Below are 27,820 nucleotides of genomic sequence, written 5' to 3' on the forward strand. Positions count from 1 at the left end.
TAGAGCAAGGATAGGGAAGGGGAGAGAATATGCAGGGGGATTTGAAAAGGTGCTATTGGTTGGCTAAACTGCACTTAAAAGGCGCAAAGGACAACAGATGAAGTCATGGTAGAAAAAAAATCTTGCTAATAATTCCCAAGCTGCCAGCACAGAGACTATAACTACCGTATACAGAGAAAATACGAAGATATGATATATTAATTTCCGGGTGAATGACCAGGCCACATAGCTCTGGGTGTTCTAAAATGTGAAGGCAACTGTTGTCATAGCATTTCTGGAGTGATAACTCATGTAACATTGCCCTGTTCAGCTGATGCAAATGGAGGCTGAAATGGGAATAACATCTCCAGGAAGTCCCCCGTGGTCCGGATGACGGCAGCGCCTGTGAATTTTTCTGGTCTACTGTTCAGCTGTGGGGTCCTCATCCTGAACTTTCTGTTCTGAATGCATCCAACCTTGAATACGAAATGATGGATCTCCTTAGATTTTAAGCACCCCCAACACTGTATTCCATTAATAAATATTCATTTTCCTTTTCTCCCTCCAGTAGCATTTTCTCATCAATCATGGCTGAAGCCGGAGCTGTGAAAGCCCTTTATGCCTTACTGTGCATCGCTACATGATTCTGTACATCCTTAAGAAATTATGAAATTATTGAAGACTGGGCGTGAACCTTTTGTTTGGTGTTGTTCTTAATCGTCACTGAGTCTGTGTTTATTCCCAGAATGAAACCACTTTGTTGTTGTTGTTGGGTTTTTTTTTTTCCCCTTCGTTTTCTTCTAGCACATGTATAAATCACTTCATTGGATTCTACTGTCTTGTAAAAATAAAAACGATCCCCAAATGTTTAAGAATTACTCAGGGACTATTCGGTGTTCAATATGTCAAAGCAGCCAAGACAGACAGTCAGGAAGAAGATTAGAATCAATGAAGAAAAATCCATCCCGGGCATAAGCTGTCCTGCTGCCAGCGCTGGCGGGGAACGCCTGCTCACCCGGCACTCTCATTACTGGGAGAAAAAGTCTTCCAGCATGAGCAGGGAGGAGGCTGCAGTCTCTGCTGCCTGAGTTCTTAGCACAAATCTACGCTGCATTTTGTCAAAACGGATACGCCTATGGAGTGGCCGTCCGCTGCGCAGTTTTAAAGATCTCCTTTACCTCTCTGCTGCCTCCAGATAAGGACCAGTCACTGGGGCCACAGCAGGGGCTCAGGGATAACCCAAAAAGCTGAGATGCCGAGATCTCCACTTATTTCCTGCTGGTCCACCAACATGAGAGGCTCGCTGCCTGGGGCAGGCCTTCTGCTCAGCACCGCCACTCTTCTCGTCCATCCATCCCGCGCTGGATATCATCCCATCTCCTCCTACCCTGTTTGAACTCATTCCACAACTGGGGGACTTTAAAAGGTCATTTTAAATCTGCCTGGATTTCAAATATGAAAACTGGCTCAAGTATTTAGATAGAATTAGATAATAACAGATTATGGCAGCAAAAACGGGATCAATGAGCACATCACAAACCGATAGTCCAGAAGCACCTTCGTTGGTCATGGCCCCGTGTCAGGCTGCACGTTTGCAAAAGCAGCTTCTGGAAACCATAGGGTGGCTACAAGCGCTGAAGGCAGAAGTTGGGGCAGGCTTACACTGAAGACAGCAAAAACTTGGAGCAAACAGGCTCTCCCTTCCCCTTCCATGGAAAACCTAGGAATATGCTGGAAAAGATATCTACTCCTAATGCCTTGCTAGACTCACACAACTGCAAAAGGAATCCCAGCCTTGGCACCTGTCTAGGTTGTCTCTAAAGGCACTTTCAAATCTTTGACACTGAGACTTCCTGTTCTGGAAGGAAAGTAAATTCAGTGCTTCTGGATGGAATATAGGGTCTGCTTGAGTCCCTACCCCGAATCACAAACCCCAAGCTCTTTAAAGCTGCATGAAGAGGGAGATGTATCAAGTCAGCTTCCTCATTCACATTTTGGAAAACTGATGCCCAGAAATGATAAGAAACTGGCCCCAAATTATGCATTCAGGTGGACATGTGCCCAGGTCTGGGAACCATGTCTCTGGGTTTCCATACCTAGACTCTGTCCCCCCGACATCTTAAGTGGGGATGATATAGGTGGTGGGTTACTCCTTTCTGCTGAAAGCTGAACGTTGAATATAGCTTCCATCAGCTTGAAAAATAGAGCCAGGATGGCTACAGAACCCATCCAGGAGAACCTGCGGCCCTGTAGTCACTGAAGCACAAGTCTTTTAACAGAGACCTCCCCAGCTGTGCCTCAGGAAGTGTCACCAATACCTGCTGTGATTCAGACTGTGTGATTTGAGATTTTACACTGGTTTCTTCCTTTGTGAAATAATACAGAGACCCTACTGTTCTTACAAAGATGTTGGAAGATTAATGATTAATTATGAGCACATAGAATTTCATAGAGATTACTTTTCAATTTCACATTATTATTTTCAGCAAAACCTTTGTTATGATTATGCGTCCAACAAGTAACACTAAATATTGGAAGGTTTCTTTTTAACTTTAAAGATGACAGTTGCAATCTGAATAAAATAACTTAATACAGTAAAAGCTCATCAAGCATTCCACAATTATACTTGACATGCACAAATCTCCAAAACTGGATGCTCAATATGACAAATTTCTGACAGGCTTCCAGTCCTCCACATCATGGCCAACAAGGACAGGCTGCTGGCACCCTCCCCAACCAACTGTGAAGAAGCCAGAAGGGAAAAAAGAAGCTTGTGTATTTAAGAGAGATGCTCAAACATTAAGCAAAATGTGTGTGAGGTTTCTGGGGAGACAGAAGAGTGATGGGTAAGTCTGGGCAGCGGCCTACAGTGGGGCAGGCCAGGGATCAAGTGGGAGACAGCTGGTATTCCACTCGGAGCCCCAGGGTAGCCCCAGCATGCTAATTTGTGGCTTGCTTTCTACCAGGGTGGAAATGCAGCTGTTTCCATCTCCCCAACCATCCTACGCCCATTACCACAGAGGCAGACACCCTGGAAGGGAGCACTAGGGAATTCTGCGAGCAACAGGGAGCACTAGAAAGGGTACAAAAATGATGGAGTGTAAATAGCAACACCAGAGTTTCCACATCCCCGAGTGGAACAATCTGGGATCTAAGGTTTGCTCCTCCATCCTGATGGCACTACCAGCCAAGACAGCTGATGATCCCAAGAGTGGAAGAAGTGAGCTCCTGGGGAAAAGTGAGGTGTCTAAAGACAACATGGGCTATTTAAGAAAAAAAAGACAACAAATGGAACAACTAACAGCAGAAGACAGAATTTCTACCAAAAGGAAAACAGTTAGGTCTTTAATATGCTTGGAATTTATTTTCTTAAAATATAATAATGAGGAGGGAGGGTATAGCTCAGTGGTAGAGTACGTGCTTAGCATGCACAAGGTCCTGGGTTCAATCCCCAGTACCTCCATTAACATAAATAAATAGATAAATAAATAAGCCTAATTATGCCCCCCCAAAAAAAGTCCTGAAAAAAATTAAAATTTTAAAGTATATATACATATGTATATAATAATGAGCTAATTCTTCTCAAAAGTTGACTATTGATCTATTCCTTTTACCTGTCTCTGTGACATACCAACTTCAAATATACATGTGGATTAAAAAAAAAACAGATTGTGAAAGGCAATAGCATTAACAGAAGAAACGTGTAATACATGTTTACCTCAGATTGGACAGTCATTTACCTTATAGTGGGAAAGGCTTTATTAAACAAAACCCAAACTACATAAATCGTGAGAGAAAAAAACTAAACAGAAAAAGATTCCTGTACCTCAAAGGCCACTCTGTGTGAAGGCAATAACGGAAGCAGCCTGGGAGATATTAATAAGGAATTATTATCTGGGTATATGAAGGATTTCTGTAAATCATCTAGACAAGATAAGAAGCCCAATACAAAACAGATAAAGGATAAGAAGAGGCAACTCAGAGGGGATCCAAAAGGCTAATAATAGGTGCTCAGACTCAGTAATCATTATTGTAATCATCTGATAAGCAAAATTAGAAAGTAGGCAAAACTAGTGTTGGAAACAGAAATAGTCATGCATGGCTGGTGCCTTTCAGGAGAGAATCTGGTAAAAGTTACTGAAATTAACCATACACATAGACGGTGATTCCCATTCATCCCATCCCTGATCTGATGTCCCAGAGAAGCCCTCTCATAGGTCCCCAAGAAGACATTTGTGAGGATGTCCACATCGTTTGTGACAGCAGGGGACACAACCAAGATGCCCACGACTGGAGAACAGAAACATGAGATGCGGTGTAAGGTTACTGAGAAACACTCGGCCGCAGTCAGAGATCATCAACCAGTTTTGCACAGAATAACACGACAGTATAAAGCAAAGAGAGAGAAGGATTTCCTCTCTGAATCGGGAGGACATCCGTTATAGACACCGGAGGGAGGGCCTATGCACGAAGGGGAATGGGAACTGGAGTTCAAAAGGAACATAATTAAAATTAAATGAAACAAAAGAGGCGCCTTGCACAAATAATGGCGGCATGACATATTCATTTGTGCGTGCATTCACTCATTCATTGTAAATACGTGTTGAGTGCCCACTGGTGCCTGGTAAGTACACTAAGATTACCAAGTTGAGCTCCTGCCCTCAGGCAACTTCATACCGGTGGACTGACAAACAGAACTGATGACTGAGTACATCAACCCTGGGCTTCTAAGACTCTAAGGGAAATTGAGATGGCGATAAAAATTATGTCAGTGGTGCTGAGAGATGATGGTGATGATGGTGATGATGGCATTACGTATTAGGAGACACAGCCTACATTTAATCATTCCCAAGCTTCACCAGCATATGTATTTAAATGGAATGAATTTAGGCAAGCTGGATCTTGGAGCTTGGTGAATTTCCTCTGGAGGACATTTGAGACTGCCTCACCATAACACAGAATTTCCCTGTGGGAGGACCTCAAGTGCCCAGTGGCATTTCTCATGCCCTGCTCTGTCCCCCAGGTGCACACAGCACTCATATGGCAGATACAGAAAAGAAACAAAATACTTACCTGATTAGTCCATTTTTCCTAGTGTCACCATTCATTAGGTTTTTCCCCTGGCGCCTAAACACAGCCCAGCCTCCAGCACTGTGCTGGATTCTGTTTCCTGTGAGTGGATCTGCCTCTAATCCAGGTGGCCAAAGGCAAAAGACGAATTCCTTGTAAAAAGAAAGCGTGATGGTCAATGTAAGAGTTGTTTCACCAAATCCTTGCTACTCTGGGTCCTTCCTTCAAAGCAATAGCTTTGCAACCTCAGAAGCGGCAAAGGATGGTAGTGCGTGCATGTGTGCACGTGTGTGTATGTGTGCATGTGCGCGTGTATGTGTGTGTGTGCGCGCGTGTGCTTGCAAGCAGTGGAGGTGGTGGGGGGTGGGGAATATAGAGGAAATTAGAATATCCTCCAGAGACAACACCTAACCTCAAGTTTGGGGCCAAGATATCTCAGACTTAAAGATCCTTCTCAGAAATTCAATTTCTCAGGAAAGGGGCTCATTTCCTTAAGACTGCCACATGCTATTCCTTAGACAGTAACCTTCCTAGACCCTGCATCCATCTCATATGCCTTCCTTCTTCCTGCCTACACATTTTTCCACTTCATCTGGATAGGAGACACAGTCAAATACACCCAGACTATGGATAATGGCTCAGACTGCAGGCAGGCAGGAATTTCTGGAACAAAAGGCAGGCACTTCTTCAGGGTCAGTGCACAGGCACTTAAAATCTCAGACACAAGGGCTTTGAAACATCACAATATTCTCCAGCGCTGGCAAAGGTACAGGGACGTGAGCCCTGTCACAGCACTTGGCAATGCCTTTCAGGGACTTCCTGTATGGCCACAACCTCTGACCACTAATTGCTCTTACGGAAATTTATACATAGGGGATTATCAGAAATATGGCCGAAGATTGACAGTTAGGAATACTTAATGCACCATCTTGTTTGTGACCCAAATTTGAGGTCTTCCTGTCTTTTGAAAATTAAATAAAATTCTCTTAAGGCTCTATGTCACATGCTATGGAAATTCCAACATCTTCCTCAAGATTTCAGATAATTCTCAGGGGTTAAGCTTTAAGTTCCTGTAATGAGTGCACTCAAAATCTTCCCAACATTCATTTAAATGCAGAGCTTTATGCCAACGGAGGTTGGGGATACAGTCCCTTTTCTTGACTTTCTCTCCAAAACAAACATGTGGAATTTGTACCTGTTTCAGGATTTAGAGAGGAATCAGGAAAGTGAAGAGAATATAGACACAGGGATACAAAGACTCTAAGTTTGAAAATTAAAAAATTTTAAATTCTCAAAAAATTCCTTCAGCCTTCCAGAATTTTGATTCCATGCTACCACCTGTAATGTCACTCAGTTCACTCTCCTTTTTGTTTTAATCACTTTACCTCTCCTACTTCTCTACTTGCCCCAATGCCTAATTTTATCTAACACCATAAACAGGGCAATGCAATCTCTTTGTTTTGCCATTTCAGGTGGATCATGTTCTCACAGCCATACCAAAAAGGCTATTGAGATATTGTCCTAAAGATAGTTATGAGGAATTTCTTTCCGAATAAGGACATGCAGAGTGTCATCTCCCTTTCTGTCAGTTGACATCATCCTGAGTTCATGTGAGGTCTGGAACCGTGGCAGTCATTTTGTAACTACGAGGAGAAAACACAAGGGCCAGAAGTGGAAGAGCAGAAAGGGCCTGGGGCCCTAATAACATTATTGAGCTGCAAAATTAGCCCTGAAGGGAATTACCACCATTATTCCCATTCTTCTTGCCAGAAATAATAAATATTCCTTTATCATTATTTAAAACATTTTTAGGCAAGTGCATCAACTCAGTTCTGACACTATTCACCCAGAGACAGTGTCAGATCCCACAGCCTAAGGGCTCAGTCCCGCAACACTGCTCCCACCCTCCACTTCAGACACCAGTTGAAAGCCTTGGTTATCACCTGTACTTCTGACCAACTGCCTCTAGAGGGAATGTTCCAACCACCCCATCCTTGGGTTCAATTAATTTGCTAGAACAATTCATAGAACTCAAAGAAACACTTCAGCTAGGAAGCTCCCCAACCCACTACTACTGGGATTTTATGGAGGCTTCCTCACACTGGCATGGTCACTTATTAACTCCATTTCCAGCCCCTTTCCCCTCTCTGGAGAAGCTGGGAGCAGGAGTGCAGCTGAAAACTAGGGGCAGAGACCGATATATATATTTTCTATTATCTCACAACAAGTATACCTTCACTTGTAGCCAAAGGCATCTTTGATACATAGTATGTCAAACTCTTAGTATCTCTATGGCTCAGTTTTTCTATCTTTAATTGACATAACAATAGTAATTTATTACATTTGGTTCTTATATAGAGAAATAATAATTTAATTCCTACATATAGTAAATAACCTAAACACCTTATACATAAGTGTATATATACATTTTTTCATTCATTCCCTGAATAATAATTAAGTCCCTAGTAAGTAATAGAGATTCTGAAATGAAAAATACAGGTTTAAGTTTCTCTATGTCCAGCAGCCTTTAATAATCTGGCCTTCTCGGCTTTGGTTTTTGACAAATCCCACCAGAAAGCGTTTGTTCTGAATCCATTATATTCCAATGGTATTTGCCTAGGAGGCAATGCTCTGTCTCGACCCTGTGGATTTGCTGTTTCTTCTGCCCTACTGCTTCCTCCCACTCTTCAGGACCTAGAGAACTCATCTTTTCCTGATTTACCTTCCCGCAGAGTATATTGATCATTCTGTTTTCCCCGGTGATCCATAAAATGTGCGTGTGCTTCCACTGGCATGTTTTTTGAATACTGATGGAAATTTGATGGTATTAAGGCAAGAATCCAAAAACGAAGAAATTGAATCCTACTAATTAAAGATAGGATTCTGATGACTATAGTCTTAAAGAAATGAAGCCAAATGGGATACAAAGTACTATCCTGCATCAGCGCCAAGAGAGTCCCAGTGCTGAAGTCTCCTAAAGATTGGGTAGGAGAAGTGGATTTGGCTCAAGGCCTAAATGGGGCTTCCTGGTTCCTCCCTCCCAGTGCTGTGAGATCTAAACTTGGCCTCTTACCACCATCTTAGTAGCCCATAACGAAAAAGAGATCAGAGCAAGGAGAAAAGGTGGTGTTGCCAAACCAAAGAAGGTGCCACCTCAGTTTGCCATTCTGTCAAATACTGCAGAATATACACAGAAGGGCATGAGCTAGCTCCTTCCTAAGGGTCAGCTCTCCAGGGCTGTCTACCTCGGGGCAGCAGGAAGTGTTGGAGAGCACAACCAGTGCCCTGAACGAGTCACATTAGCAAGTCCTTCCATCCTCGGGGCACTTCTAATGAAGGGAGAGGACACTAAAGCTTCTTTCCCAGTAGGATGTGTATAAGTGACTTTCCGCATCAATGTGGTAAGCTGTATTACTCCTCAGCAGTATTTACTGCCCTTCCCCTACCTTCCTCCTTTCCTGATTGTGGCACGTGACTCTCTTTGGCCTATGAAGTGTGCGCTTCTAACCAGCTGACAACATTTATGGTTAGAAGCATTAGAAGCCAGCAATTAAACTCTATTAACCCACTGTGAAGGGAACCAGCAATGTTGCAGAAAGTGGCTGCTCCATCACCCTGGGTCCTGGGGTGAGGAAAGGGATGACACGAAGCAGAGCCCTCAGCCAACCATCAGCAGGTAAGTGGTGTGTGTGAGCAATAAAATGTATGTTTGTGAAGTGACTGAGCTGTTCCAGATATCTGCTACCCCGGCATGACCTCACCCAACCCTGATGAGCCAGGAGCTCCTCTAGAAACACGTGCACCACTCCATCATCAGTCTAATACAGAGCCCGGCACCTGTGCACACTCAGCGGCTCTGCAGAATAAACCGATGGATGCTTTAAATCAAATCTATCATTTTCTTCACTGAAAGGCAGTGTGGTTTAGCAGAAGACATTAGGCTTTGGAGTCACAGAGACTCGTTTAAATCCCATTTTGCCACTTACTAGTGGTGAAAACTTTGGGAAGTTCAACTTTCAAAGTCTCAGTCTCCTCGTGTAAGACAAATTTTGCTTGAAATGCCTTCCTTCAAAGAGTTCTTGCTAGTGCAACATGAGATAACATCTGTCAAGAACCTGGCATGCTGTCAGAATATGTAGACACTTAATACATTAAGTTCATTGTTAATAATATTGACCATTTTTTGTTTTATTAAAAAAAAACTGCACACACTAGCAGTGGAGTAAAAGAAAAGAAGCAATATATTACAGGTATTTCTGCAGTATAGTCAATAGTACTGAATAATTGATTGCTTGAGCAGGATTGGAAAAAGGGGGAAAAGCAAAAGAGGATAATTACCCAACTTATGAAGGAGATGGTGTGAACACCGCTACTTGAACACAAAGAGCAGACAGAACAGGTCATACGTGGCTTGACGTGGCTGGACAGAGCATGGGGCTGTAAATTCAAGTTTAGGTGTCTCAGGGTTCCAGGGAACTGTAGGCTATCCACACAGTTTTTGAGCTGATAATGAATGTATAGGTCTAAAATTTAGGGAAGATTTATGTACATTTATACATACATTTAAAGTTTGTGAATTAAATTAACTGTTAACTTCAAGAGAGGTAAGTTGACTACATGAGTTCCTTGGCAAGCATATTTCATATTCCATGTGTACATTTTTGCACAGCCACCGACTGTCTGTGGATAAAGGGATTAGCCTACTTTGATTCTGATTTGTATATGTCCTATTCTGAGGACAAAAAAAATTTATTTTGAAATTCCAAATTTACATTAAAGGAGACCCATGTCTATTTAACCAAATGCAAAGATAGTCACTGAAGATAAACCATTTGGGAAGTATAAGAACTAGCCTAAGTAAAAATTTTAGAAAGTTAGTCATTTAGCACCAATTTTTGTGTCTCATATGTTTTAGTCAGAAGTCTCTTACTTAGCACTAGTTATTAACCACAGATGGAGACGGTAGTAAGAAGATGGTGGGTGACTTTTCCCAAATCATTCATTCAACAGATAGTTTTATTAAAGCATAAACCCTGAGAAAGGATTGGCCCTTGACATACTGTGGGATGATGAATTAAAATCAGACCTGATTCTCACCCTTAAGGAGATCATAGCTTCAGACAAAGTAATGACAAGAAGGACTGAAGAGAGACCCAGGTTACGTGCTGTGATGGTGGGGCAGGGAGTGATTCCTTCCAGCTGAGGCAGTCTGGTGAGTTTGCGTGGGGCCTGTGATTTCTGAGCTGCTTCTTAAAAATTAAGCATTATCCATGTGGGGTAAACAGTTTGAGGAGGGCATTATAAAGGGGAGAATCACAGGAGCACAGGTAGAGAGGTGGGAAAGGGTTGGGTACTAACTCAATTTGATGATCACCAAATATTTATAAAGTGGTGGGTGAGCAATGGGACAGAAAATGTAGATTAAGGCCAAGCCATGAGGGATTTTGAATACTGGGCTGAGAAATGTGATCTTTATTCTGTAATAGATCCTAGGACTCCATTGAAAGAACTTAAGCAGAAGAGAGATTGACTCTTATAGGGAATTTCAGAAGAATGATATTCGGGGGGCTTTCCTGGGGATAGATTTTCTCATTATAAAGTCAGGGAAATAATATTTACTGCACAAGGATGGTTTTAAATGAGATAACCTATGTAATGCCTTGGTTGGTAATAGGTTCCCTTCCCAGCCTCTTCCCTGAAAGTGACCTGATAATATCCACCCGCTCCTCATTAAGACCCCAAGGGCAGCTACTGCAACAACATGGAGATATTAACAAGGGCAGGTGCTATAAAGGCAGCTGGAGACCCACAAGCAGGGATTTAGCAGATAAAGGCAAGCAATAAAAAGAGAAAGGGGGAAGAAATGTTTGCCAAGGGCTGTTGGAAAAGAAATAAATTGGAAACCTGTTATGCATGTATCTGGGACACTGCTGTTAACTCAGGAGGGAGGGAGGGCTTACAGAGGGAGTTCCAGTGGGTCCTAGAGCGCCCAGGAAGCTGGACCCTCAGGCTGCGTGTGTGCGTGTATGTGTAGACACTGCAGCCCATCCAGATGTACAGGCTGGCAGAAGGGAGCTGGAGTTAATCACCAGAATTGTTTCAGTTAGGAAAATTGCTCTCATCAAGTCGCAATTGTGACACCATAGCAGTGTCTGCAGGCAAACTGACACATGCAAAGTCCCAACAGGAGAATCTGCAGAGATGGGAGCAGGAGCCCTCAAGGCACCACTAAGAACTAAACACACACAGCAGAAACAGCTGAAGATGGGCCTCCCTGCAGCAGGGGTTAAGTTCTTATCTGTATAGAAAGCCTGGCCAAGGCAACCTCAGGGTATGATCCAACTACCTATCTGGCCAGCCACTGAAGCATCATGAAGTCATCAGTGCCCTTGAAACAAGGTGTTCACTGTTCAAGAATGGGAAGGGAGGGACTGCACTTAGGCTTGCTCTCCAAGGAGGCCAGCTCTGGGCAAGAGAAACAATATGCCCTCTGTGAACTCTGAACCCCTCAAGGCCTCCAGGAAATGTGCAGGCAGATACTAAGGGACAGAGATGCTCAGAGGGGCCATACTCACCAATCGCTAAAATCGGAGTTTCCTGGAAGAGGGGCACTGTGAGCTGAAGCTCGAAGAATGAGTAACAGGGAAGCACGAGGGAAGTCATCTGGGGTTGACTACACAGGGTATAAACAGTAAGAGTGGGTAATCAGTAATGGCAAAACTAACTTCAAGACGCAATGACTCTGTTCCTTCTGCTTAGCGCTTTCACAGGGGTACAGCTCCGATCTTCATAACTTCTACAGACTAGTTTTAAATAGTCATGAGTCACTGCCTTTCCCCCTAACGTACCTCCTTCAGAGCAAATACTGACACCCACCTTTCTGGAGGACCCTGCACGGCAAACCCCTGCCTGGCTCTGGGAAGAGTCTACCGCTTACAAATCATCCCGGCTCTACACCAGAGATCCTGGGCAAAGAACTGTTAGCTCTTCTCTCCTACAGAGTCGGGTACAAGGATGCTAAGGAAGGGAGGGAGGGAGGGAGGGAGGAAGGAACAGGGTAGGTAAACCTTCCAAAAGAACTTAAACTGGGGGCTCCAAACATATCCTAGAAAGAGGGGTTGGCAGACTGTTCATTACACATAAAAATACCTGCTGAATTACTGAGTTAAATAATGTGAGAATCAATGACTGAATGAACGAATATGCTACTTAAAAATCTATCCGAGTTTTGATCCGAGAGAAGCCTTCCTGAAGGCGTGGCCTGGGCAGGCTTTATGACACGTACACAGCACCACTCACCACCGTAGCAGAGCTGAGGTTTCCAGTGCCCCTCTCGGAGTCCTTCCTCCAGGACGTGGAACCCCATTCATACCCCTGCCCCAACTGCAGCCCGCCTTGCACAGTGTCAAAACCTAGCGAGTGAGCTAGGGAGCCCCTGGGGATGTCAAATCAGCCCATTTTTCAGGTGTGAAAAATGACACTGACCCAGACAGCTCGCTTGCAACCACTCGGGGACTCTGTGATTCGGAGGGTGTGTGTGTCCTTCCTTGGGTGGGATGCCTGCTGCCAGAACAAGCAGCAAGAGCCGAACAGTGTTCTTAACCCTCCCGTCACCGGCAAAGCCCAAGAACAATTCCCGGGAAATCAAAATAGAATCCCAGTAATAAAATCCAACCTTCTTTCCTTCCCTTGTGCTTCGTCTAGACTCACTCCGCTCACGGGAGACCTTGCACTTGGCGCTCTTCAGGCCAGAGCTCCCCACACGAAGCGGCCGCGGCGGACGCTCGGGCTCAGCCAGCGGGCAGTGGGCAGAGACGCTAACGACGACACCTCGGTTCAAGATGGCGGGGTCGGGCCGTGTGCCTGTGCGGAGCGGCTGCGCGGTTTCCTGGTGCCCAAATCGCGAGAGCTGCGCCAGGCCCCCGAGAGCTGCGCCCCTCCCTTCCCGGGGAGAACCCTGTGAAGCAGCCCCGCCCCTGGCCTCTCCGGGAGGTGTGTTCTCTGGAGCACGAGCTAGCTCTGCTCCATTCTTTGACCAAAGAATAAAGATGTCATTTGCTTCTGAACTGAACTGTGTCTCATTCTATTGGCCTGAACACCACCAGGCAGAAGGACCCTTGTTGGGGACTCGAAAGGGTCAGTGGCATGATCACCCCTTGGCTTAGTTCATTTGTGATCACCTTCCCAGGTGGACCTAACATGCTTTATTCTTACTCTAGTACATCACCAAGTCCTCCGTGGCAATACCTGGAATTAGGTGTTGTGACCCCCAGTCTGTGCTTGTTCTATGCACATCATACTTGACAGATTTCAGCAATGTGCTTTCTTTCCCAGTTGGAAGCAGAGCTTTTGAGGGGGTTGTGAACACCTGTGAAATTTTCTTTACACACCTTCATGTCCTAGAAACATACAAGTGGCTCCCAAAAGACCGGATTTGTAGACAGAGGCTCCTTTCAGAGCTTCAACTCAGAGAACCTGGATGGATGATGACTGTTTGTTCATCACCAAAGTGTTGATGAATGCTGTTCATTCTCCTTGGTGACTCTGCCCAAATCCCCAGGAAGTGGCTTTTAACTCGGGCAACCAGCATGCCAGCAACTTGGACAAGCTCAGGCTTTTTGTGGCATTTCATTGATTTAAGCGACATAAAGTACTAGCTTTGATTTGGCTCCCACGTGGTAGGTAGTTCTCCTCCATTCATAAACCAGCATTAAAAATGCAGAGGACTCATTGCCTTTCATGTCCTTAAGTTCCTGGCTTATGTGAGAGGTTTTTTGTTTTGTTTTGTTTTGTTTTGTTTTGTTTTTCTCATAGCCTCAGTCTTTGTCTTCTGAGTAAGGGCAGACTTTTTAACCTATGGAAACTTGTATGCTGTCTGAGAAATAAGCATAGCTCCATGCTAGGGAGCAAAAACATTAGCTCATCCCAGCAAAGAAAGATGGTCCCATGAGATATTCATCTCAGCCTTGGTGGCAGGCAGAGCAAGCAGCAAGCAGAGTACCAACTGTTACTGAAGTCGATGATGAGACATGGCGGTCGCGACCAGGAGGTGATTCAGGTGAGGCAGAGGGTATCAGGAGGGTTGGGAGGTGGGCTGGCTGCCTGGAGAGCTCAGGCATAATTTCCTCTATCTTCATGCTGTCACTGTCAGCCCTTTATATAGCACCAATGTCATGCCACATCAGCTGCACCTGTGCCCGTGTGATGACTTTCAGACTCAGATAAATACCATCAACGGACATCAGGATGATGGGCTCAGTGGAACACCCTGCTGATTGATCTGTTTGTGTCCATCCCGGGGCTGTGGGTCTATTAGATAAACACTGGTATTTTGAAAGAAAGGCAGGAGAAATGACTATTGGGTGGCCTTTAAATTTCTTGTTTAGTTTGGATGTTGTTGTTTGCTCTTAGGAATTTTTTTTTTTTTTTTGGTGGGAATGATTTTTTTCTGGACAAATAGATCTGGACACAAACATCAGGACTTCATTTGCCAGTTCCAATTCCTCACTGAATACACTCCACAGCTGGCAAGGTGTCAATGATTAGCTGATTTCCCTGCTCTGTTGCAAAAGTCTGCCCTGTGGCCAGATTAGACATGCGAAGTAGAGGGGCCGCATGATCTTCCCTGGAGGCCTCACCCCCTGAAGTGAGAGGCCAGTCCTCTCACTTCCGGCTGGTAGGTACAATCTGGGATAAAACAGACGCTTTTTCTCATTTTGCACAAAGCAAGCTAGGGTTTGAGGTCAATATTCTGCTTAGCTGCTGCATAATTCCTTGCATTTTGGATTTTTTAATTTTAAGGAGAAACTATTCATAAGAAAAATATTTATCATTGGAATTGTTGAGAAATTCTAGGTCATGAAAAACTACCCTCCTCCAAACTTTGAAATTGGTTTTGTTTCCCAGGCTTTTAAATCCTGGAAAAAAAGAGTAATTCAAAATTTGTCCCTTTTCTTACCTGTTCACCCAAGAGAGTTCCTTACTTAGTATGTCACCATTTCTTTACCTTTAAGATTCAGATGATATCACTGAGAATTTCATAAGTGGAATGATGTATAGCAATTCTGAATCACTTTCCTCCTTATGCCTTCCTGAGAACACTGTGCCTTAGAATCATGGTATCAGCACTGGGTATGTAAGAACTTGGAACACCGCAAATTGACTCTGCCTGTGTCATCCCCTCTGGGCCCTGAACTGAGTGATCCTGGGAGCAGCATGAGAGGAACCAGCACATCCATGTAGCAACATGTAGATTCCAAAAGGTGAGGTGATGACGCCTGGCCTCTGCTTATCCTTTCTCCTGTATGAGCCTGGAATTAAACAATGAGAAATTGGAACATGAGATGGTCTATGCATTGTGAGAAAACTCCCTCTGATTTTCTAGCTTTCGCTGAGAAATACGTGAAGAAGGGTGACTGACATGATACGCTTCTAATATGAGTTCTCTACAGGTGTGCTGCTCGAAGTGTGGTCTGTGGATGAGGGCTACACTGTGGACGATTTGTCAGTGATCTGTGCGATGAGATGAAAACAGACGTTAAAAGTGTTAATACTTGGGGAGCAATTTGACATTCCACTACATCCAACCAGGAGGCTGTGGACTCATCTGTTTTGAACAGCACACAGACTAGTCTGATTGTTGTCAGATGTGGGGGTGAATCACAATGGCCCCAGTTGTATTCAGTTGTGTGTAATAGGATAGATCTATCCATGGCAGATGAGAAATCAAACATGCTGGATAGATGACCCAGAGACAGGAAGACCACAGGTGGTGAGAAGCACAGTGTTACTGTATTCACCAGACTTGTAAACGACCCACTCTTTGTCCATCCTGGTAGGTTGAATGGAAGCACCATGAGGGCAGGAATGGTGCCTGACTTCTGCAGTGCTCTCTCTCTCCAAAACCTGATACAATTAATTCCTGGTTTGTTGAATGAATGAATGAATGAATGAATGAGGAATGTTCAGGGTTCCGCCTCCCTCTCAGGTTTGTCAGCCACTAGATGTCAAGAGAAGATGGTCACAGTACACATGTCACGACAAGACAGGGATCACTCAAAGCTCTCACTCGCCTCACTCACCCAGTCTTTAATGTCAAGGCAGTGAGACAGAAGGCTCTGGAATACAGCTCCAAATGCATGTCACACCTCTAGAGAAATATGATTCCTTCTATAGAATTCATTGTATCACCACCTTTTCAGGGTCACAGCTATTCCAAAAGCACAGTACAACTGATATTTCTTAATATAAGTACTTATTGTTTGGAAGTAATCAGTATCCCATAAACATGCCACAGTTTTTTTTTTTTTTTTTGTGAACTTTAGAGAGTAAACAAGGTTAAAGTTTCAGGGTTGCTGACATTACCAAAAAACCCACAGAAGTCACGACCTTGTTCCCCCAGAGGACACAGGAGAGACAGACAATACTCACCATATCCTAATATTTTGACTAAAAATATATTTTGTTGACAAGGAGTAGAAAGTGAAAGCATTAGGCTAGAATGCACAGTGGCTCCCACCTGAGGGTGGCCCAGTCCCTCAGGGGGACTTGGAAAGGCACAGATGCTCCAGTTACCTATCACCGGCACGGCAAAGCCCTTCAAATTAAAATGGCACAAGACAACCACCATTTTACTATGCTCACAGATGTTGTGGGTCAGAAATTCAGAGGGGGTACAGTTGTCTCTGCACCACAACATCAGGATCTCAGGAAGATTCAAATAACTGAGAAGTTTTCAAATAACTGTGGGCTAGAATCATGTGGAGAATTCTTCATTCACATGTTTGGTACCAGGGCCAAGAAAAACAGTAACCTTGTAATGGAAAAGTCTGGTGGGTAACACCTTTACCCAGTGATCAAAATTACAAAGGGGCATCACTTGACCCCTGATAAGAGGCGTTGAGAAGACACAGCGTCACTTCTGTGGCATCCTGCCCAAAATATACAGCCTGAATCTAATCATGTCTGAGGAGCATTCTACAAGTACCTGGACTATGTTTTTCCAAAAAGTACAAAAGCACAAAAGACAGTCTCTTTTACTCTCAAGTAACTCAGAAAAAAAGACTATATTAGTAGACACACACATAAAAGAGGAGAATTGAGAAAGTAAATGGACGCAAGTTGGTAACTCTGAAAAGGGCGTTTGCAGAAGTTCCTGTGCTCCTCTTGCAACTTTTCTGTAAGTTTTATATAATTTTTGAAATTGTATCAAAATAAAGTTGTACAATCAGAAACAATAACAAAACATTTATTTATGCATTTCTTAATGGTTATCTCCCAGCTCCTGCAGTGAATTCCATTCTGTAACTTTCCAAGGAGTCGTAGTTTAAACAAACCAGAATGTCCTGACCTCTGCTCTCATGTTGCTCTGTCTAGTCTTCAAGAAGTAGATCTAGGCTTTGGGGGGAGAAGTCAACCAGAATATTTCAGGGCACAACTGGCCCTACATATAGATCTTTTCGTTAGGTTACAGAAAAGTTGGTATAACAAAGAGCCCCCAAATCCAGAGGCTTAGATAAAAGAGAACTTCATTTCTCTCTCATTAAAAAGTCCAGAAAGTTTGGACAGCTCTGCTGTCCTCAATTTGAAGCTTCTATCTCCAGGGTCCAAGGGAGCAGCTTCGTTCGCCATTTCCTAGCCAGAGGGGAGGGGGAAAGAAGAGAGAAAGACACGCAGCTTCATTATAAAGCCCAGTCTGGACATGTGCCTACATCACGTCTATTATGACTTTCTTGGTCACAGTTTAATCACGTGCCACAGCTACAGGATGGGGAGGCTGAGTAATCAGCCTCTATCTCACTAGATGTGGCCACATTCCTAGCTTAAACTCCAGGTGGAGGGAGCATTCTATTACTAAGAAGAAGAGAGTGAGAAGAAATAATGGTCGGTAATTTGATCCTCTGCCCAGGGAACAGAGATTGGGGGATTTCTACAGGACGAGCAGAGCATCTCAGACATGCTTCCAACAGGGGTGTGACTTTCTGGAGGAGGTGGGAAATTCATGGAAGAAATTGGGCTCCCAAAAGAGACATTGTCCTATCTGGTGTCCATTTGAGAAAAGTATTTAAGTAGCTGTAAGATTTCCAGACCCAACATGCTTTCTTCTGGACACGAAGACCAACATTCCCCCAGCCATGGAGAGTCAGAATTGCCATGTCAAGTGATTTTCATTCTGTTGACAGAATAAAATGTCTTTACACAAACAAAGCTGCCCTCATCTGTGCCCACATTCACCTCCATGTGCAGAGGTACACAGGCGTGGTACATGAAGTCACCCAGGACACTCCAGTGACTCTCCCTAGACTGGGAGGCTGAGGTATGTTTACACTGTCGACTCTCACTTACATTATATGGTTACTAAACGGTTCCCATAAAATAACAGGCCAATTACTCAACATTGCTCTTTAAAGGACTATGTCTTGAATCATCATATTTATGAGTGGCTAACTTGCTTTATGTACGTCTGAAAATATGACTTATCCCAGAACAGGCAAGCCTCATCACATCTGCATTCTAGCTGATTAAAGCTTTATTTCATTTTTGAGGGTTTTCCCTCAAAACAGCATTTCAGAATGTCACTTTCTCTTCCGTCCTTTTCTCTCACATCTCTGTAGGATGCAGACATGTACACGCAGAATCCGATGGGCTCTGCTTTTCCCGTCCAGCTTCACTGTACCCCTAGGGAGGTAGAGAGGAAGTTAACAAGGGTGTGGGGGGATACTGCCTAACTTGTTAGCATAGCTAGTTTGCCATTGTAACCCAAGTCCTGAAAATGCGAGAACCACCCAAGAACATTAAGAGTTTAGCATCATCATAAAGCCTGGGACACTTGTGCACGAGGAAACTGCAGATCCAGAAGCCCCCAAAGTGCCACTAAGAGGTTTTGAAAATCGCCCTGGTTTCCCATGAACCACCCTCCTGACCCTACCTGTACCCCAGGTCTGGAGGAACTGACCCCTCCTCTTGGCTGGTGACTCATCCAAATGCAGGGTTAGAATCTCCTTGGCTCCCCATTACAGCCGCTTCAGCCAGCACTTCTGCACTCGCCCTGTCACAGCCCCAAACCAAGGACCTTTGGAAAGGCTGCCCACCTCGGCTCATCTGTACCAGGAGCAGGGGCTTCCCTTGACCTAACTGGCAGCTGCACTGTGCTAATACACCCACACCCACCCTGCTTTTCCATGCCCCATCCCCAGCCAAGGATGCTCAGTGAAGGCAATGCCCACATCTAGGTGGTCTCGCGGCCTGGCTGACGTAAGAGGTGGCCTAGCCGACGTAAGAGGTGGCCTAGCCTAACGGTCCCAAGTGTGGTGCTGGAGTGTGATTGCCGAGGCTTGCGTCCTGTCTCTGCCACGTGCAAACTCTGACTTGGGCAAGGGACATCTCTTAGTGCCACAGTTTCCTCCTTAATCTGATTGACAATACTACATACTTCACGGGATAGTGTGAAGTTAAGTTAGTTAATATGTAAATCACTTAGAAACATGTCTGACATGATGAAGGCTCAAAAAACAGTAGCGATCACCTTCATTACTATTGTTACTATTATTATAGCATCTGACAATGAGAAAATCATCAGTGACCTTGTCCAAAGTAATTTCAATAAACCAACAGGAATATATAAGCCAGTGTGATGTAATTCAATACACCAACAGGAATATATAAGCCAATGTGATGGGGACGGAGGAGTAAATGGGGTGATGAGAAACATGGGATTTGGTCAAGAGGAGGGGAACAGATACGGGGTAACAACTAAAGAAGGTCACAGGGTCGAAAAGGAAACAATTCATTCTTTCACTATAAAATACCTTAGCAGAAAAACTGTTTTGGAGCTTTGGTAATTCTGATGCATTGGTACAAATTAAAGTCAATCTATTAACAGCAAAGAAAATATTAATCACAACTTACTTAAGCAAAGGACTTCAAAGTTTACAAAATAGTCTAGGTACATATCACTTTTTCTCAAGGCTGCGGATACAGGAGAAACCCCTTGACCCATTTTACACAAGAAAAATCGAGTCTCAGGTGAGATGCCTTGCCCCAAGCTACCCATCCATCCTGGACAAACTTCCCTCCCATCTGTAAATTCATAATATTTCAGAAATGCTGATATATGTCACCCTGATTCTCATGAACCTCAGAGAACCTCTGTTAGTGAGACCAAGTATATTTTCTTCATTTGGAATTAGAGACTTGCCACAATTTGCTGAGAACCTGCTCCTCACTCAGGACAGGTCTCACAGCGGAATCTCGTGCATTATTCCTTTTGGTCAACCAAGAGCCACCTGAGCAAGCATACGTGCTGCCACTCTGCCTCCCATCCAGAACCCTGAGCATCTTCCTCTTCTGTTTCTCTCCTGCCTTTCCCTTGGGCCCCAACACAGACACCTGATCTGGGAGTGCAAGTCCCCCGTAAACACGGACCACATGGGCACTCACTCAGGACTTAATCACCGCCATGGGTAAGTCATTTGTCTGCATGTGTATCTTATCTCTGTGCTAGATTTTAAGTTGGGCAAAGTTCCACCTCTTCACAGCCCTCTACCTCCCATCATGAAAGGCCTCGGACCTGTTGCAGGATGTTTTGCTCCCTCCTCTGGTTCTTCCAGTGGTTTGTACAAAGCCCCAGCGACTTAACAGTGCCTGTTCTTTCTGGCCTTGCTTCTCTTTGCAGCTCCCTGGGGTCTCACTGTCTAAATGCAAGAGGTTCTGTACTGATAGACAACACTGACCAAGATGAACTTGGCAGTGACTGGTGTTTGCCAGGTCACTCTGAGGACCATTCCAGCTGAGCACGGCAGGGGATGCCAGCTGCCCTGAGAGGCCCTCCCATCTCCAAACAGGGTCTGACACTTGCTCGCCCAGGACCTTGGCTTATCAAGCATGGCCCATTGCAGGCACTTCATGCTTCCTGCTCCTTCTCCATCCACGACAGAACTGCTGTTTCAAAGCTCTCCTCGGATATTTAAAGCATTTCAAACATTTCGTTGTAAAGAGGTTTGGCCCTTTTTTTTTTTTTTTTACATTCCTCTCGTCACAAGCAGCAGCTTTAAAACTACTTTTAGGTACAGTGGGGAGTAGTTAGGGTTGGGAAAATTTGAAGCCTACCTTAAATAAATTCTGTAAATGTAGTTTCCTTTATTAGGAAAAGTGAAGACGTCACAGAAGTAAGAACATAGCTGCCTATGCTGTTACAACAAATTATGACTAACTTAGTGGCTTAAAAAACACACACACCTATTCTCTTGCCACTCTGGAGGTCAGAAGTCTGAGGCATGTCTCACGAGGCTAAAATCAAGGGGTAGGCAGAGCTGCATTCCATCATGGGGAGAATTACTTCTCTTGCCTTTCTAGCTTCTCGAGGGTACTCACAGTCCCTGACTTGTGGCCCCTGCCATCCTCAGCACCAGCGATGGCAGGTGGGGTCCTTCTGATATTAAATTGTTCAGACCTTCTCCCCGGTCACACCTCCCTCCCACTCACTCTCTTCCACTTCTAAGGACCCTTCTGCTTGCACTGGGCCCACCAGGATAATCTCCCTATTTGCTGGTAAGGTGATGAGCAGCATGGATTCCACCTGCAGCCTTTCTTTCCCTTTGCCATGTAACCTAATATACCCACAGGCTCTAAGGATTAGGATATGGACATCTTTGGGGGAGGGGGAGGCAGTATTCTGCCTCCCACAGTAGATAGAATTGGGGCTATGCTCAGCTCACGATTTAGTGATCCTGGCATTGAACTCTGAAATTCAGAAGACAATTTCAGAGTCGTCTGAATCATCCCCACATCCCGCCAGCCTCCTACATCCAAAATGGGTCCCCCGAGGTGCTAGCCACGTACAGGCTAACCCAACCTCAGGTCCCAGGGATACAAGCTAGAGCAGTGTCCTCTGCGATGCAGGAAGGGCCCTGATGACTAATCTTTGCAGAATTCATGGAAGTGCAAGCTCTCCGAACTGCTCTCCCTTCACCAGCTACTTAATGAATCCTCTCCGTGTCTTTGGTAAATCATATTGACTGACGGCACAGCATGCTGAAGGCTCTCTGCTAAGTTGGCTAATTTCTCATATATATTAACACTGTCACTTCCATCCATTGAGTGGGATGCTCAGCTATGTCAGCTGTGATTGTACCCCAACCATTTATGCCAGCGCATGTGCTCTTGTAATGATGTAGTTTAATTAAATGTCACATAAACCAATGGAAGACGAACACGAAAAGAGAATTGTTTTCTGTACACCAAGTAGAATGCCTTGGAAAGACTTGATAAAGATGAGTCATTTCAGAAAAGGAAGGAGCAGGCCGTTAGATGGTAAACAACGTGGAATATAGGAAATACAATCATAAGAATCTCAAAGGATTTTGCAGAAAAGCAGAAGTGGAGTCAATTGTGGGAAATTAGCTGCAGTGAAGAAATGAGCAGAATGTGAGCACAGAGGAAACAAGGTGGGGGAATCCTTGATGATTTGAACGAGCAGTGTAAGTGACCCCAGCCTGGCTGTACTGGCTGGAGAATGGGTTAGGTCTGACTGATGCAAGCATCACATGTCATCCACCCGAGGATGGATTTGAGTTCAGAAAGTGCTGTACACATACGGGGATGCTTTCTAAAAGGGGGAGCAGGACAGCTCCTTCGCTGCCCTTCCCCCAAGTCCTCCCTGCCTTCCTGCCCGGACCTAGCAGGGGTATTGGAACTGCATTCTGTCTGAAAATTCTGTCATCCTGTGTGTGATCCCAGGCTGACACACCAGGCCATTGAAATAATGCTTCTCTAAAACCCACTTCCAGAAAATCCCAGCTCTTTGCTTGGTAACGTTATGCTTCTGAAGACAACACTTAATTTGGGGAATATGGACAAGCATCTGGTGACAAATCTGACCTCAACCTCCTTCTTGCTCACTAGCATGTCCAAAGAAGAGGGTAAATACTTTCTTTAGTCACAGCCTTCAAGGGACTTGTGCCTATACACACAGAGAAGTCAGACGTGGGTCCTAAATGAATTCAAGACAGTGGAGGAAGACAAACCACGAGCCCTGGATACACATTTTCCCTACTCTTTTTGTTTTTTCCTGTAGGTTTTCAGAATGCAGAGTCTGATGTCTGTGAGATTAGGGTCTGTGGCTGCTCTAGAAGGAAGAATTGGGTCATAAAATGAGCTAGAATCCTGGTACTTCTGTGCAGATGCCACACAAAACACACGGAATCCATGTCCCCAACCCTTTACCAGCCCTAGCCCTAAAGGAGCAAGGCAAATGTAGATAGATGGGTCAAGAAATAGATATTTTTTGTAATTTCAAAACCAGAAAATAAAGCAATAGACTTTAAACTAAAACAAGGTAATTGACAGTTTAAAGGAAAAGGAAGCTGTGTAAGTGACAGAAATGTCTCATATACTAAGCAAATCAACAAATGGTATTTTAAGTTGGTGAATCATACTGGAATTACTATCAGAAGAATTAAAACCAGACCAGTTAAAAGAAGGTGTGCGACAGGGAGAGAACGTTTTCTTTTCATTGGATACTCTCTTGTATTGTTTGAAATTGTACATAAATAGTAAAAGGACTAGGAAAACGTACATTAAACTTTGAGAAATGTGTTTATGTAGAGAAGGGGAGAGGAAAGTGGTGGGGAAAAGAATCCATTTACTTTTCGCTCTGCCTAACCTCTGTATTATTCCCAGTGAACGCGTGCCCTCCTTGAAATTTGAAAATTGATAGTGGGTGGTTATACTTTTATCAAGCACAATTTTATAAAACTATTTAAAATATTGCTGCTGTGGAAGACAAACGGCTTGGAAAATGTTCACAATATGTGGCCAAACTGTTAAGAAGAGCCTTGCATCCTGTTCCCACCAGGGCAAAATGAACCGACCATATTCAAACAAATTGTTTCTGGGCTTAAAATATGTTTAAATTACCTGTTTTGTCAGTTATAAAAAGTTTAACAACTTGCTAGAAATAATCAAGTTAAAACAACAAAAGTATAAAACTTACAGCAAAATACTCAAGTGTTCTATCCCCTAGAAATAACATTTTAGTGTAGAGTCTTTCAGATTTTTTCTGCATGAATTTAGAAATGTTTACTCTATGCATATATACATACACACACAGACACATGTATGATTTATTTAAAGAAAATGCGATAATTCCTACTGTTCTACGAAAATAATAAAACAGTTCAAAAATATGTGTATCATTCTTGCACAAGGGCCTTGTTAATTTTTCCTGAATCCTTCTAAGCTTATAATGTGAACTGCTATAGCAAGGAAAGTGTTTAAAATATTACCAAAATTATAAAGACTTTTGAATTTAAAATGAGTTCAAAGACAATTAGCTTAAAAAGCCCAAAAGGCTTTATTGAGCTAACAGTACATTTAAAAAAATGAAGTTAATTTTAAAGTATTGATTTTTTTTCCTAAAAATGTGAGACATTTAAATTGTTTTTTAATTCAGTGTTTCAACTCAAGAAATTGAAATTAAGTCAATTTAGCTTTTCTACAGTGTTTGCAAATAGGTCTTAGTATTCATATGGCCTAAATACCACAACATGCCACCTTCTGGTTGTTTGCTTTTCCCCAGAAAGCTGGATTCAGCAATCAGGAGGCTTGCCCTGAACAGCATTGCTTGGGGAATGGGTGATGGTGGGAGAACACCAGTTAGTTCTTGAGACTCAAAGCATCGTTGAATGTGAAAGTTCTATGCATGCACCTTTTAAATGGATGGCATTGAAGTTTTAGACTAACCCTTGTTCTAGGGAAATCTAATCTTGGAAAAGCTTCATTCACTAGCTCTAAATATTGCTGTCCCCTGGAAGGCTGCCACCTTGGCCTCAGTATCTGCTATCTTTTTCCTATGTGGTTCACCTTCGAACCAAATTACATGTCTGTGATCCCTGCAAGGAAGGCAGATGGGAAGATGGCCTTCACTGAGAACTAGAGTAAGAAGGCACTTCTGAGTCCAGTGGCCCCTCTGGGACACTGACACATCACGGTCTTGCACAAGAAAAGGAAGGGCCACACCCCTAAATGAGGCCACAGAGTGGGGAACCCAGGCTTCTGATTGGGGAATATTATTCATGGAAGCATTTATTAAACCTCCCTTATGTGTAAAGCAATGCAAAGGAAAGCATATCCATTAGGGAATCAAATTTTTGTGTTCTAACCCTAGGGCCCTCGAGGAAATAATCAGATGAGCTTGGGTAAATGATCTAACCCTGTGACTCATTTCCCTAAATGTAAAATGGGGGCAGTAAATAATACCTCTGTAATGTCATTTTTAAACACTATCTTGACCCAGTTTTGAAGACCTACCTATAGCCCAGTCAGTTCCCCCTGTAAATCCACCCTTATCATCCCAGGGCTATGTTACAGACAACTCTTGACAGCCCTTATGGGCCAGAGCCTACTGAAAATATTCAAACTAGCTAATCTTAAATCTGCTGCCTCTGCCTCTGCCTTGCTCTTTCCTTCCTGCAGAAACCCCAGTAAAGGTGCTTGCCCACAGTGCCCCTTCTGGTGCTTTATTACCAACCCTGATGCTTCCCCAAGTGGCCCTGCATGGCAGGCTGTGTTCTTTCCAGGGAACTGTGGCTATAACAAAACTGCATCTTTCTGTTTTCTCTCTCTTGATCTGTGTTTGGCTTAACTACATTTCACCCAAGGTAATATGGTAAAAATAACCTGTCCTGCATAACCCACAGATTGGTTTGGAGATATATTAAGATAATGGATATGAAAACCCTTTGAACAGTTGGAGGGATTACAGACATATGATGTGGTCAGAAGCACCCTATTCAGTACTGAAGAGAAGGAAAATCTCAGGTAACAGATGCACATTGTGGTCACATCATTAGTGGCCTCACTACTGAGTTCCCTCCTTACTGGCCACACTGAAGACTAGTTTTCCTAGATCCCTTGCACCTGGGCAGAGCCAAGTGATTATTTCTGGCCAAAGGCTGTGAGTGGAAATGACATGTTTTAGTTACAAGCTGAGGTAAGGAAAAACCTGCAAGACATTCTACCTCTATCTTCATTTAGCGATGAATATGGAAACCATGCGTGGAGACTGTAGAAACACAAGATCTAACAGCCTAGATCACTGACCTAATACATGCTTGGGAGTGCCTGAGGGTTAATATGACCTGTAGCAAATTTTACTTGAGTGAGAAATAAACAGACTATATTCCACTAGAATTTGCGATATTTTATAGATATTTTTTAAATAGTAAGAGAATACTACAATCTGGCTATATATTCTACAACTAAAAATAAAATGGAAATTTTATTTTCAGAAAAACACAAATTATCAAATCACCATAAGAAGAAATGGAAAATCTGAATAGCAATAGGCCTATTAAAACAATTTGACTTTTCATTTAAAAACTTCTAATGAAAAAGTAGAGATGTCTTTACTGGTGAAGTCTCTCAAACATTTAAGAAATAAATAATACAATTTCTATACCAAGACCTTTACTAAGCAGAAGATGTAAGAACATTTTGCAACTTATTTTATTATGCTGATATCAAAACTAGACAAAGGTAGCATAAGAAAACTGAAGACCTTCATGAATATAGAAGCAAAATTGCTTAATAAAATATTAGCACATCAAATAGAGCAATAGATAAAAAATACATCATGTCAAAGTGGGGCTTATTCCAGCATTGGAAGATTGGTGTAACATTCCAGAATCAATCAATATAGTTTACTATATTAAGTAATAGGGGAGAAAAACCACATAATTCTATGAATAGATGTAGCAAAATAACTTAACAATTTTTAACACCTATTCATCTTTTAACTTGGTAGAGTATTTATGAAAAACCTTTAGCTAACATAATATTTAATGGTAAAAACTAAATTATTTCCCATGAGGGACAAAAACAAGGCAAGGATGTTTGCTCTCATTAGTATTATTCAGCATTGCACTAGAGTTCTAAACTCAATAAGGCTAGAAAAAGAAAAAAAAAAAGCATACAGGTAAGGAAAGAAAGAATAAAAGTGTTTTTATTCATAGGTATCATAATCATACACAGAGAAAATTCTAAAAAAAACTAGAGAAAAACTTTTAGAACTGTTAAGTTGAATAGAGTTTCAGGAAACAAGATCAAAAAATTAACTATACTAAAACAAGTGAAAATTGAATTTTAAAAATATTTAGACTACATCAAAAATTAAATACTTAGGAATAAATCTAATAAAATATGTGCAATTTCTGCTCATTTAAAACTGTAAAATTTTGCTGAGAAAAAATACAGACTAAAATAAACGGATAGAAATTACGTGTTCATGAATTGAAAGACTCAGGTTGTTTATTCTTCCCTAAATTGATACCTAGATTCTACTCAATCCCAAATAAATTCTCAGCAGGATTTTTTTTAAGAAAGTGATTTGATTTCAAAATGTATTTGGAAATGCAAAAAATGTAGAATACCTAAAACAGTTTTGAAAAAAGGGGAAAAAAATGGAAGAATTATATAACTTGGTTTCAAGATCTACTATAAAGTCAAAGTAAGATATAAGGCTAAACAAATAGATCAATGGGAAAGCATTCAGGATCTGAAAATAGACCTATGCACATATGGTCAATTGATTTCTGGGAGCCAAGGTATTTCAATGGGAAAAAGATAGTCTTTTCAACAAAAGTGCTGGAAAACTGAATATTTATATGGAAAAATAAAGCCATCTATTACTTCATACTATATATAAAAATTAACTTGAAATGATTATAAGATTAATGAAAACTTAAAACTTTAAAACTTTAGAATAAAGCATGGA

General features: G+C 42.8%; 1 protein-coding gene and 1 non-coding gene across 6 annotated transcripts in view; both read right to left on the reverse strand.

Moving 5' to 3' along the window:
- LOC106730690 overlaps positions 1–27,820 on the reverse strand; it is a 494,581-nt gene that overhangs the window by 93,123 nt on the left and 373,638 nt on the right. The gene's annotated exons all lie outside the window — the stretch shown is intronic.
- LOC116669097 lies at positions 24,209–24,311 on the reverse strand. Its single transcript, XR_004326482.1, has one exon. It is a non-coding gene; the product is annotated as a U6 spliceosomal RNA (small nuclear RNA).

Source organism: Camelus ferus, chromosome 15 (assembly GCF_009834535.1).
Source record: "Camelus ferus isolate YT-003-E chromosome 15, BCGSAC_Cfer_1.0, whole genome shotgun sequence".
Classification (NCBI taxonomy): Eukaryota; Metazoa; Chordata; class Mammalia; order Artiodactyla; family Camelidae; genus Camelus; species Camelus ferus.